The following is a 9,281-nucleotide window of genomic DNA, read 5'->3' on the forward strand; positions in this document are numbered from 1 at the left end:
AGAGATAGTAGGAACTGCAGATGCTGGAGAATCCGAGACAACAAGGTGCAGGGCTGGATGAACACAGCAGGCCAAGCAGCATCATAGGAGCAGAGAGGCTGACGTTTCGGGCCTAGACCTTTCATCAGAAAAGGGGGAGGGGAAGGGGGTTTTGAAATAAATAGGGAGAGAGTGGGAGGCGGATAGAAGAGGGATAGAGGAGAGGAAACAAACAGGTCGAAGAGGCGGGGATGGAGCCAGGAAAGGTGAGTGTAGGTGGGGAGTTAGGAAGGGGATAGGTCAGTCCAGGGAGGACGGACAGGTCAAGGGGGCGGGATGAGGTTGGTCGGTAGGAGATGGAGGTGCGGCTTGAGGTGGGAGGAGGGGATAGGTGGGAGGAAGAACAGGTTAGGGAGGCAGGGACGAGCTGGACTGGTTTTGGGATGCGGTAGGGGGAGGGGAGATTTTGAAGCTTGTGAAATCCACATTGATACCATTGGGCTGCAGGGTTCCCAAGCGGAATATGAGTTGCTGTTCCTGCAACCTTCGGGTGGCATCGTTGTGGCACTGCAGGAGGCCCAGGATGGACATGTCGTCTGAGGAATGGGAGGGGGAGTTGAAATGGTTCGCGACTGGGAGGTGCAGTTGTTTGTTGCGAACCGAGCGTAAGTGTTCTGCAAAGCGGTCCCCGAGTCTCCGCTTGGTTTCCCCGATGTAGAGGAAGCCACACCGGGTACAGCGGATGCAGTATACCACATTGGCAGATGTGCAGGTGAACATCTGCTTGATGTGGACAGTCTTCTTGGGGCCTGGGATGGGGGTGAGGGAGGAGGTATGGGGGCAGGTGTAGCACTTCCTGCGGTTGCAGGGAAAAGTGCCGGGTGTGGTGGAGCTGGAGGGGAGTGTGGAGCGGACAAGGGAGTCACGGAGAGAGTTGTCCCTCCGGAAAGCAGATAAGGGTGGGGAGGGAAAGATGTCTTTGGTGGTGGGGTCGGATTGCAGATGGCGGAAGTGTCGGAGGATGATGCGTTGGATCCGGAGGTTGGTGGGGTGGTACGTGAGGACGAGGGGGATTCTTTTTTGGTTTTTATTGCGTGGACGGGGTGTGAGGGATGAGGTGCGGGAGATGTGGGAGACACGGTTGAGGGCGTTCTCGACCACCGAGGAGGGGAAGTTACGGTCCTTGAAAAACGAGGACAACTGAGATGTACGGGAGTGGAATGCCTCATCCTGGGAGCAGATGCGGCGGAGGCGAAGGAATTGGGAACAGGGGATAGCATTTTTGCAGGAAGGTGGGTGGGAGGAGGAGTATTCTAGGTAGCTGTGGGAGTCGGTGGGCTTGAAATGAATATCGGTTTCTAGGTGGTTGCCCGATATGGAGACAGAGAGGTCCAGGAAGGGGAGAGAGGTGTTAGAGATGGTCCAGGTAAACTTAAGGTTGGGGTGGAAGGTGTTAGTGAAGTGTATGAACTGTTCGAGCTCCTCGTGGGAGCACGAGGCGGCGCCGATACAGTCATCAATGTAACGGAGGAAGAGGTGGGGTTTAGGGCCGGTGTAGGTACGGAAGAGGGATTGTTCCACGTAACCTACAAAGAGGCAGGCGTAGCTTGGGCCCATGCGGGTACCCATGGCTACCCCCTTTGTCTGTAGGAAGTGGGAGGAATTGAAAGAGAAGTTGTTGAGTGTGAGGACGAGTTCGGCTAAGCGGATGAGGGTATCAGTGGAGGGGGACTGGTCGGGCCTGCGGGACAGGAAGAAGTGGAGGGCCTTAAGGCCATCTGCATGGGGAATGTAGGTGTAGAGGGACTGGACATCCATGGTAAAGATGAGGTGTTGGGGACCGGGGAATTGGAAGTTCTGGAGGAGGTGGAGGGCGTGGGTGGTGTCACGGACATAGGTAGGGAGTTCCTGGACCAAGGGGGAGAAAATGGAGTCGAGATAGTTGGAGATCAGTTTGGTGGGGCAGGAGCAGGCGGAGACAATGGGTCGACCAGGGCATTCAGGTTTGTGGATTTTGGGAAGGAGATAGAAGCGGGCAGTGCGGGGTTTTTGGGAAGGAGATAGATATGTCGGACGCGAACAGAAGGCATATAAACACCGAGACACAGCACGTGACTGTTGCACACTGAATACTTTCGTTTGATTAAAGCAGACTTATCTAACTCACAACTTTGTGTCCCAAGTTTACTCTTCTGCACTAGTGAAGTCAGTGGGGTGCTGATATCTTTAGAATGCATTACCTTCTATTAATTATAACCGACTACACTACTGCAGCACACTTCAATAAGAATCAGGATCGCTCAGCCCGTGCTCGGGGAGGCCGCCTCAACCTCAACAGAAAGTCCACAAGCAGCTCCCGCCGTAACGTTCTTAGAATGTCTGTCTGTCCGACCGAACGTTCCCTCATACAATTCCACAATCCTTTGTCCTTCCCCCCCCCAACATTGTAGACCTCAGCGTTCCACAGTCCTTTATTTCCCAGAATGTTGTAGACCTCAGCGTTCCACAGTCCTTTATTCCCCAGAACGTTGCAGACCTCAGCGTTCCACAGTCCTTTATTCCCCAGAACGTTGCAGACCTCAGCGTTCCACAGTCCTTTATTCCCCAGAATGTTGCAGACCTCAGCGTTCCGCTAGCCTTTGTTCCCCGAATGTCACACTCCTCAATGTTCCACTGTCGGCGATTCTATCACCCTCACTATTACAACGTGCTCACCCGAATGAGTCAGACCGTCCAACCCGGAAAAAGAAAAACCTCTCGCTAAGTAGGCAATCGCGCCATCCAGAGGCAAGGAGTCTCTTCTGCCTCACCGATTTAAAGTTACAAGGAAGTGCAAGAAACGCGCGTTCAATGTAATGGTATTTCACCAAGATTGTCCAAAAAATCCATATGGCAATGTGTGTGTAAAATGTACATACACGGAAGTTCTTTTCTTGGCTTTCTGGTTCGCCTATGAATCAATAATGACTACAATTCAAATCAATTGATTAGTTAGAAAATTTAATGAAGTTTAATCCCAACAAAATATTCGCCCTTCTCTCGTCTGGCATTCTGGAATCTTCCTCGCTCATGTATGCATAGAGCAATAGATGAAGAACTAAGTATAAATAAATTTTTGTCATCAATATCAGTTTTGTAAATTTAGGTTTCACAGAAAGTGTTACACTTAAACTGGAATCAATAAACTACCTAAGGTTTCAAATAGGATTGTACGTACAATGTAACCTAATTCTGCTTCAATTTTGTTTCGAATCAGTTCTTACTTGAGAACTCACATGATGAATCTCATGATCAACATTGTATTATCCCACACCCTCATTGCCCATCTCCTCACCGAGTTAAATTGGTTCCTGATGCCACAACATCACAAATTTCAAATTATTACACTGCAATTTAAATCGCTCCTTAATTTTGTTTTAGCAAATAGTAATAAGATTTTTAGCTTGCAAAGGTTTAACCACATAAAGTTGAAATTGAAGTTTATATGATCATAAGATATAGGAGTGGCAGTAGGCCATTCAGATCATTGGAGTCTGCTCTGCCATTTGTCGAGATCATGGCTGACCTGATAATCCTCAATTCCCTTTCCTGTCTTTCTCCCCCTCACCTTAGATTCCCTTACTGATTAAAAATCAGACAATCTCAATCTTGAATATATTCAATGACACAGCTTAAGCCTTCTGTGGTAAAGAATTCCACAGATTCATGACCCTTTGAGAGAACAAATTCCTGCTTTGACCTAATTGGGTGACCCCTTCCTCTGAGATTACTCTTTCTAAGACTAAACTCTCTCAAAGGGGAAAACAGTCTGTCCACATCTACTCAGCCAAGTTCCCTAAGAATCTTACAAGTTTCAATAAGGTCACCTTTCATTTTTCTAAACCTCACTGAGTACAGGCCCAAACCACTCAACCTCTCCTCATCAGACAATCCCTTCATACGTCAAATCAACTTCGTGAACTTTCTCTGGACTGTCTACAATGGCAATATACCTTTTCTTGGATAAAGGACTTAAAGTATTCCATGTATTCCAGATGTAGTCTAATTAGTGCCTGGCATAGCTTAAAGAAGACTTGCCTTTTTTTTAACTCCATTCCCTTTGAAATAAAGGTCACCATTCCATTTGTCTTGTCTATTAACCGCTGAACTTGTACGCTAGCTCTTTGTGATTTATACACAAGGAACCCAAATCCCTCTGAGCTAAAGCTTTCTGAAGTCTTTCTCCATTTAATTAATATTCAGCTCCTCTATTCATCTTGCCAAAGTGCAAAATCTCACATTTTCCCACATTGCTGGCAGATAATGGAATTTGAATTCAATAAAAAAAATCTGGAATTAAGACATGACCATAATAATAACCATGAAACCGTTTTTGATGGTCAGAAAAACCGACCTGGTTCACTAATATCATTGAGGAAAGGAAACTGCTGTCCCTACCTGATCTGGCCTACATGTGACTCCAGACACACAGTACTGTAGTTAAGTTGATTTCACTGCCCTCTGGCAATTAGGATGGGCAATAAATGCTGGTTTAGCCAATGACGCCCTTATCCCATGAATGAATTATTAAAAATGTGCCAGATTTTCAAGCATCTGTTTAACCTGCCTGTATCCTTCTGAAAAATCGTTGTGTCACTACTTGCCTTCTTGCCTATTTTTGTGTCATCCACAAACTTAGCTATAACACATTCACTAGCCCCATCCAAGGAAGAAATATATATTGGAAGTAGTTGTGTACCCAGCATTTATCCCTACGGCACTCTACTACTTACAAGTTGCCATTCTGAACAGGCTCCACTCAATCCAACTCGATGTATTTTCTTAGCTAGTCTCTGTCCATGCTAATGTACCACCTCCCACACTGTGTGCTGTTAAGTAGCTTAATACACAGGACCTTATTAAGCAGCTTCTGGAAATCCAAATATGTTAAATTCACTGCTTCCGTTTTCTCTATGCTGCTTGTTACTTCCTCAAAAAATTCTTATAAATTTGTCAGGCATGATTTTCCATTCATGAAGTCATGCTGAATCTGCTTGATTATATTACGTACGGACAGTTCTGTTATAATGAGTGTGCTGTCAGTGCAAATTGGCCGTAACACGATTGATGAAAAGGGAAACACTATTTCTAAAACGCAAACTTGTGTTGGCTATAACGTGATTCCATCGGTTCATGGAGGAGTACACATCAATGTCACATGGGCTTTGTTGTGAATATGTATAATGTTGGTGCCGAAAGAGTGTCTGCACCAGCATCACGTGATCATTTTGTGGGCTTTGTCATGAAGTGCTTTCTGTGTGAGGTACAGTACAACCTCCTCCCCCATTAAGTCATCTTGACAATTTTTCAAGGTAACGTGTTAAATTTACGTTTATTTCATTATTAGATATGAATTAAACATTTATTCAAATTGTGCTATCCTTTGTGTTAGGCTTTTGAGTGATTTTTGAGCTTAAAAAAGTGATTTTTATTTTTGGTTGTCTGCCCCTAACCCCACTTTTCCCATAGGTCCTGTTATTTCTATAGCACAACTTTCTATAATGCGATTTTGCACAGGAAAGTGACGATCGCGTTATGGCAGAACCCCCTGTATTTCAAAATGCTGTACAATTACATCCTTTATAATGGACTCTAACAATTTTCCCAACAATTGATGTTAAGGTAACTGGTCTAATAATGACCTTATTTTTGTCTCCTTCCCTTTTTGAAAAATTGTGTTACAAGTCTCCCCTTTTGCTGAAAAGTACAAATCCTGCCAAGATGATGACGATGAGTAGAAATTGTACCATCTAATCAAAAGCATAACTGGACAATCTCTGCTGGATAGGAAGGACAGCCTGAACACAAATACTTTTATTTTCAGTGATAATGATGAAACTAGCAGAAGTCCAGTCCACTGAAATAGGTAGAATCAATGATGACATGCCAATGACAGGATTGTTTATTTTTTATTGTTTCATGAGATGTGAGCATGGATGGCTGGGCCAGCATTTGTTGCCCATGCCAAATTGCCCTTGCAAAGGTGATGTCTATTTGAACTAATGCTATCTTTGTGGTGTTGGTAAATCCATAGTCATTTCAGAAACTGAGTTCTAGGCTTTTGTCCCACCAATTGTGAAAAATTAGCTGTATCGTGCAATGTCAGGATCACGTGTGGATAAAAAGGAAACTTCTACGTGGTTGTATCCTTTTGTGTTTGCTGCCCTGGCCCATCTAGATGGTAGAGGTCACAGGTTTGGAAGGTGCTGTTGAAACTGTCTATATTGTTGACTGATGGGGAAAGTGAAGTTGAAGGAAATCAGTTTTGACAAGGCTGTGGATCCAATCCAACCTGTCCAATGTTGCATACCAGTGGCTTCATGAAATAACTGAAAGTAACCTTGAATTGTTTGGTAATACAGAACAACATTGCTGCTGACACAATGCTGACCTAATCTATCAATTCAGTGGTGATCATACATCTGATGAATGGCACACAATGCATTTGCTTGGGTCCCTGATTTAAGCAAAGCTGTAAATACAGTGCTAAAATCTTCTTGATTTTCACTGCTCAGAATTGATTTAGATATCTGTCTCTCAATTGTCTTTTTTGGTGCAGGAGCAGGAAGAGAACTCATTACTGAGGATGATCTGACTGAAATCAGAAGCAATTGATGGTAGTCACACTGAGGTAGATAAACAGGAGGCTGGAAGAACACAGCAAGCCAGGCAGTATCTGGAGGAAAGGAGCAGTCAAAGTTTTAGGTATTACCCTTCTTCAGTGTCACACTGAGATTGACAATAGTGGAATAATTAGTTATAGCAATCCTTACATGCACCAATCTTGATAAAGAAAATTTTGTTATGCATTGCAAGAATATCTGTCTTTCATGATGTCACACATTTCACAAGTGCATTTATTTTGGCTCTGCCTCGTCTCTGTTCCAACTTTTGGGTTCTTTATACACCTTTTGTGCTCTTGGGTCTGCCCCACTTGTAGAAATATTGTTAACTGTGCAAAATACATTTTCAATAGATTTCCTGCTCCCATCTATTGACATTGTTTAGTGTTAGGGACAATTAAATTCTGACTGCACTTACTCTAAGAAAATAGTTATTTCACTTGCTGTATTTGACCGAAATTATTTAAAGCTCACCACAGTGTTTATTTGCAATATGGTGCTGTCTATCCACCAGAAATCTCAGTTGACTAAATTCCAGCATAGAAACAAAACCATTAAGAGCACACTTATTGGAAGGTTGGTGCTGTGTTACAGATCACTCAAGGACTATTAGTTGCTATGACAGCATACACCTTCACATACATGTAGTGTGAGTAGTGATGCTGAAGCTCCAACTTACTTTCCCTGGCTCCCATTCTTACCACCTGCTTTCAGTATGTTCTGGAAGGATTTGCAGGTCAATACTTAACCTGTTTGGTCATATTATGAACTCACCTTCCTTAACCATCAGTTCCTGGAGTAGAACTTAAACACAGAGCTTCTAAGACAGAGATGCTACCCATTATACTGTGGGATGTTCCATATTAACAGACTATCTTTGAAAAAAGATAGATTTACAGTGTATTGTGTTAAATTGACAAGTAAGGAGATATAGACAACTTGAATTAATATTGAAGCTTTAAGCCACAATAAGTGAATTCAGAAGATTGAACTTTAAGTGATGATCCATTACATTCAGGGAGAAGAGCTTTGCAAATTGTTTATTTTATCAACCTCACAGTAGGTACTTGTTTCTTTCTGCATGAAGTAATCTCACGTAAAACAGAAATTTTGTGCCGCACCAATGATCTGTCAACATTGCTTCTTTCATTTTTGACTCTAACTTTCCCTTCTGCCTTTTCAGTCTTCACGAAGCTTGTCAACAGTCAGAAATATAGGCATTTCAAAGTATATAATCATGTTGCCCATAATCTGCCACTTGTCCCTTAGTGTTCACAAGTTACAAGTTTTAGTTCCCACTACTAGGCTACCCCACCACACATGTCTATCTCAGGCAGCACTTGGCAGTTTGAAAAATTACATACATTGACCACACAAAAAGGTAGCAGTGCACTTTTGGCAATCTCTGCATTGGTTTCTCTTCATTTGTAAGAAACTTACACCTCAGCAATAAAGGAGGACATAAGGATTCGGATGATTCATGGAGACCAAATACAGCAGAGGAAAGGGAAGAAGGTATGAGGAAAGACAATAAATCAATTATTTCCCCTGATGTTATGCTTTTTGAATCAAGCATTCATATTTAATTATGTATTTATTCACAACCTATTTATTTGTTGATAATTCTACTTAGTCATTTATATTTTGTGACATGATATTGGATTGAGTTAAATCAAGTTGAGTTCATTGAGCTATTGCTTGCAGCCATATCTATTGATGCTTGATTATTAAATTGTTGGTCAGCTATTGTATTATTCATTTATTGTATTTGTGCTTTGCAGCCAGAGTTCCATATAATTTATTTATGTTATTGTTTTGAGACAGAGGGTGTCAAGATTTAATAATAGAAGCACTTGTTATTGGTAGATTAAAGTGCTTTTTGTACTTTCATTCTACTTCCTGATTACATATTGGGAAACAGTAATTATGAAGCGTAGGAGTGAGGGAAATGGGTGACTAAATGACAGTTCCAGTCTGCAGACTTCCAAGGTGCAACAGATTTCTGAACCAGTAGCCTCTCAGGCCAGAGCAAGGAAAGAAATAATAGCACTAAGTATAAACATCTCACAAAAAAACAATGTTACAAGAGGTAAGTTTTACACTTGCAGAGATTAGATGCTTTAAGCAAGACCTTCAATATAGTGCTGGCAGATTTTTGTGGTGTCACTCTGGTGTGTTTGAGGATACAATATTTTAACTATTACAATCTATAGCATATTGTCACAACTACTGATAAGCTGCTTTGCATTTTAATTATGCAATATTTGTCAGCTGTACTTTGATTTTAGAATGATGTCGACTCAGGGTCACAAATTTCTGCCATTTTGTAAGGGAACAGGCCAATTCTCGGCGCATTGGTCTTTGGCAAATGCAACAGGGTGTCTCATAAAGTACTGGGAATTAGAATGCAGGATTTGCTTCCTTTTCTTTCCATCTCTGCCATCACTTTGCCTCATTAATAAGATGGTTGGATAAAAAGTATGATCTAACTTGATGAAAAAGTTGTCACCATTTTATTGAAAGGAAACTTCTCTCAGTCATTAATGTCAAAGCTGCCACATTTCCAGAAGAACTTAAAAGTGTGTCTGTAGCATTTTGTTTGCCCTCCCTTGAAATGCTGGCTATTTGAGAATTGAGAAA

General features: G+C 42.4%; 1 protein-coding gene across 1 annotated transcript in view; it reads right to left on the reverse strand.

The window, feature by feature from the left end:
• The window catches only part of LOC125485169 (protein SHQ1 homolog), a 25,212-nt gene extending 22,433 nt beyond the window's left edge, over window positions 1–2,779 (reverse strand). Inside the window, exon 1 of the mRNA XM_048606741.1 lies at window positions 2,695–2,779. The gene's annotated coding sequence lies outside the window, so the exon portion shown is untranslated. The remainder of the gene's footprint in view (window positions 1–2,694) is intronic.
• Between the last annotated feature and the right edge of the window lie 6,502 nt (window positions 2,780–9,281).

Source organism: Rhincodon typus, chromosome 16, assembly GCF_021869965.1.
Source record: "Rhincodon typus isolate 14 chromosome 16, sRhiTyp1.1, whole genome shotgun sequence".
In the NCBI taxonomy this organism is placed as follows: Eukaryota; Metazoa; Chordata; class Chondrichthyes; order Orectolobiformes; family Rhincodontidae; genus Rhincodon; species Rhincodon typus.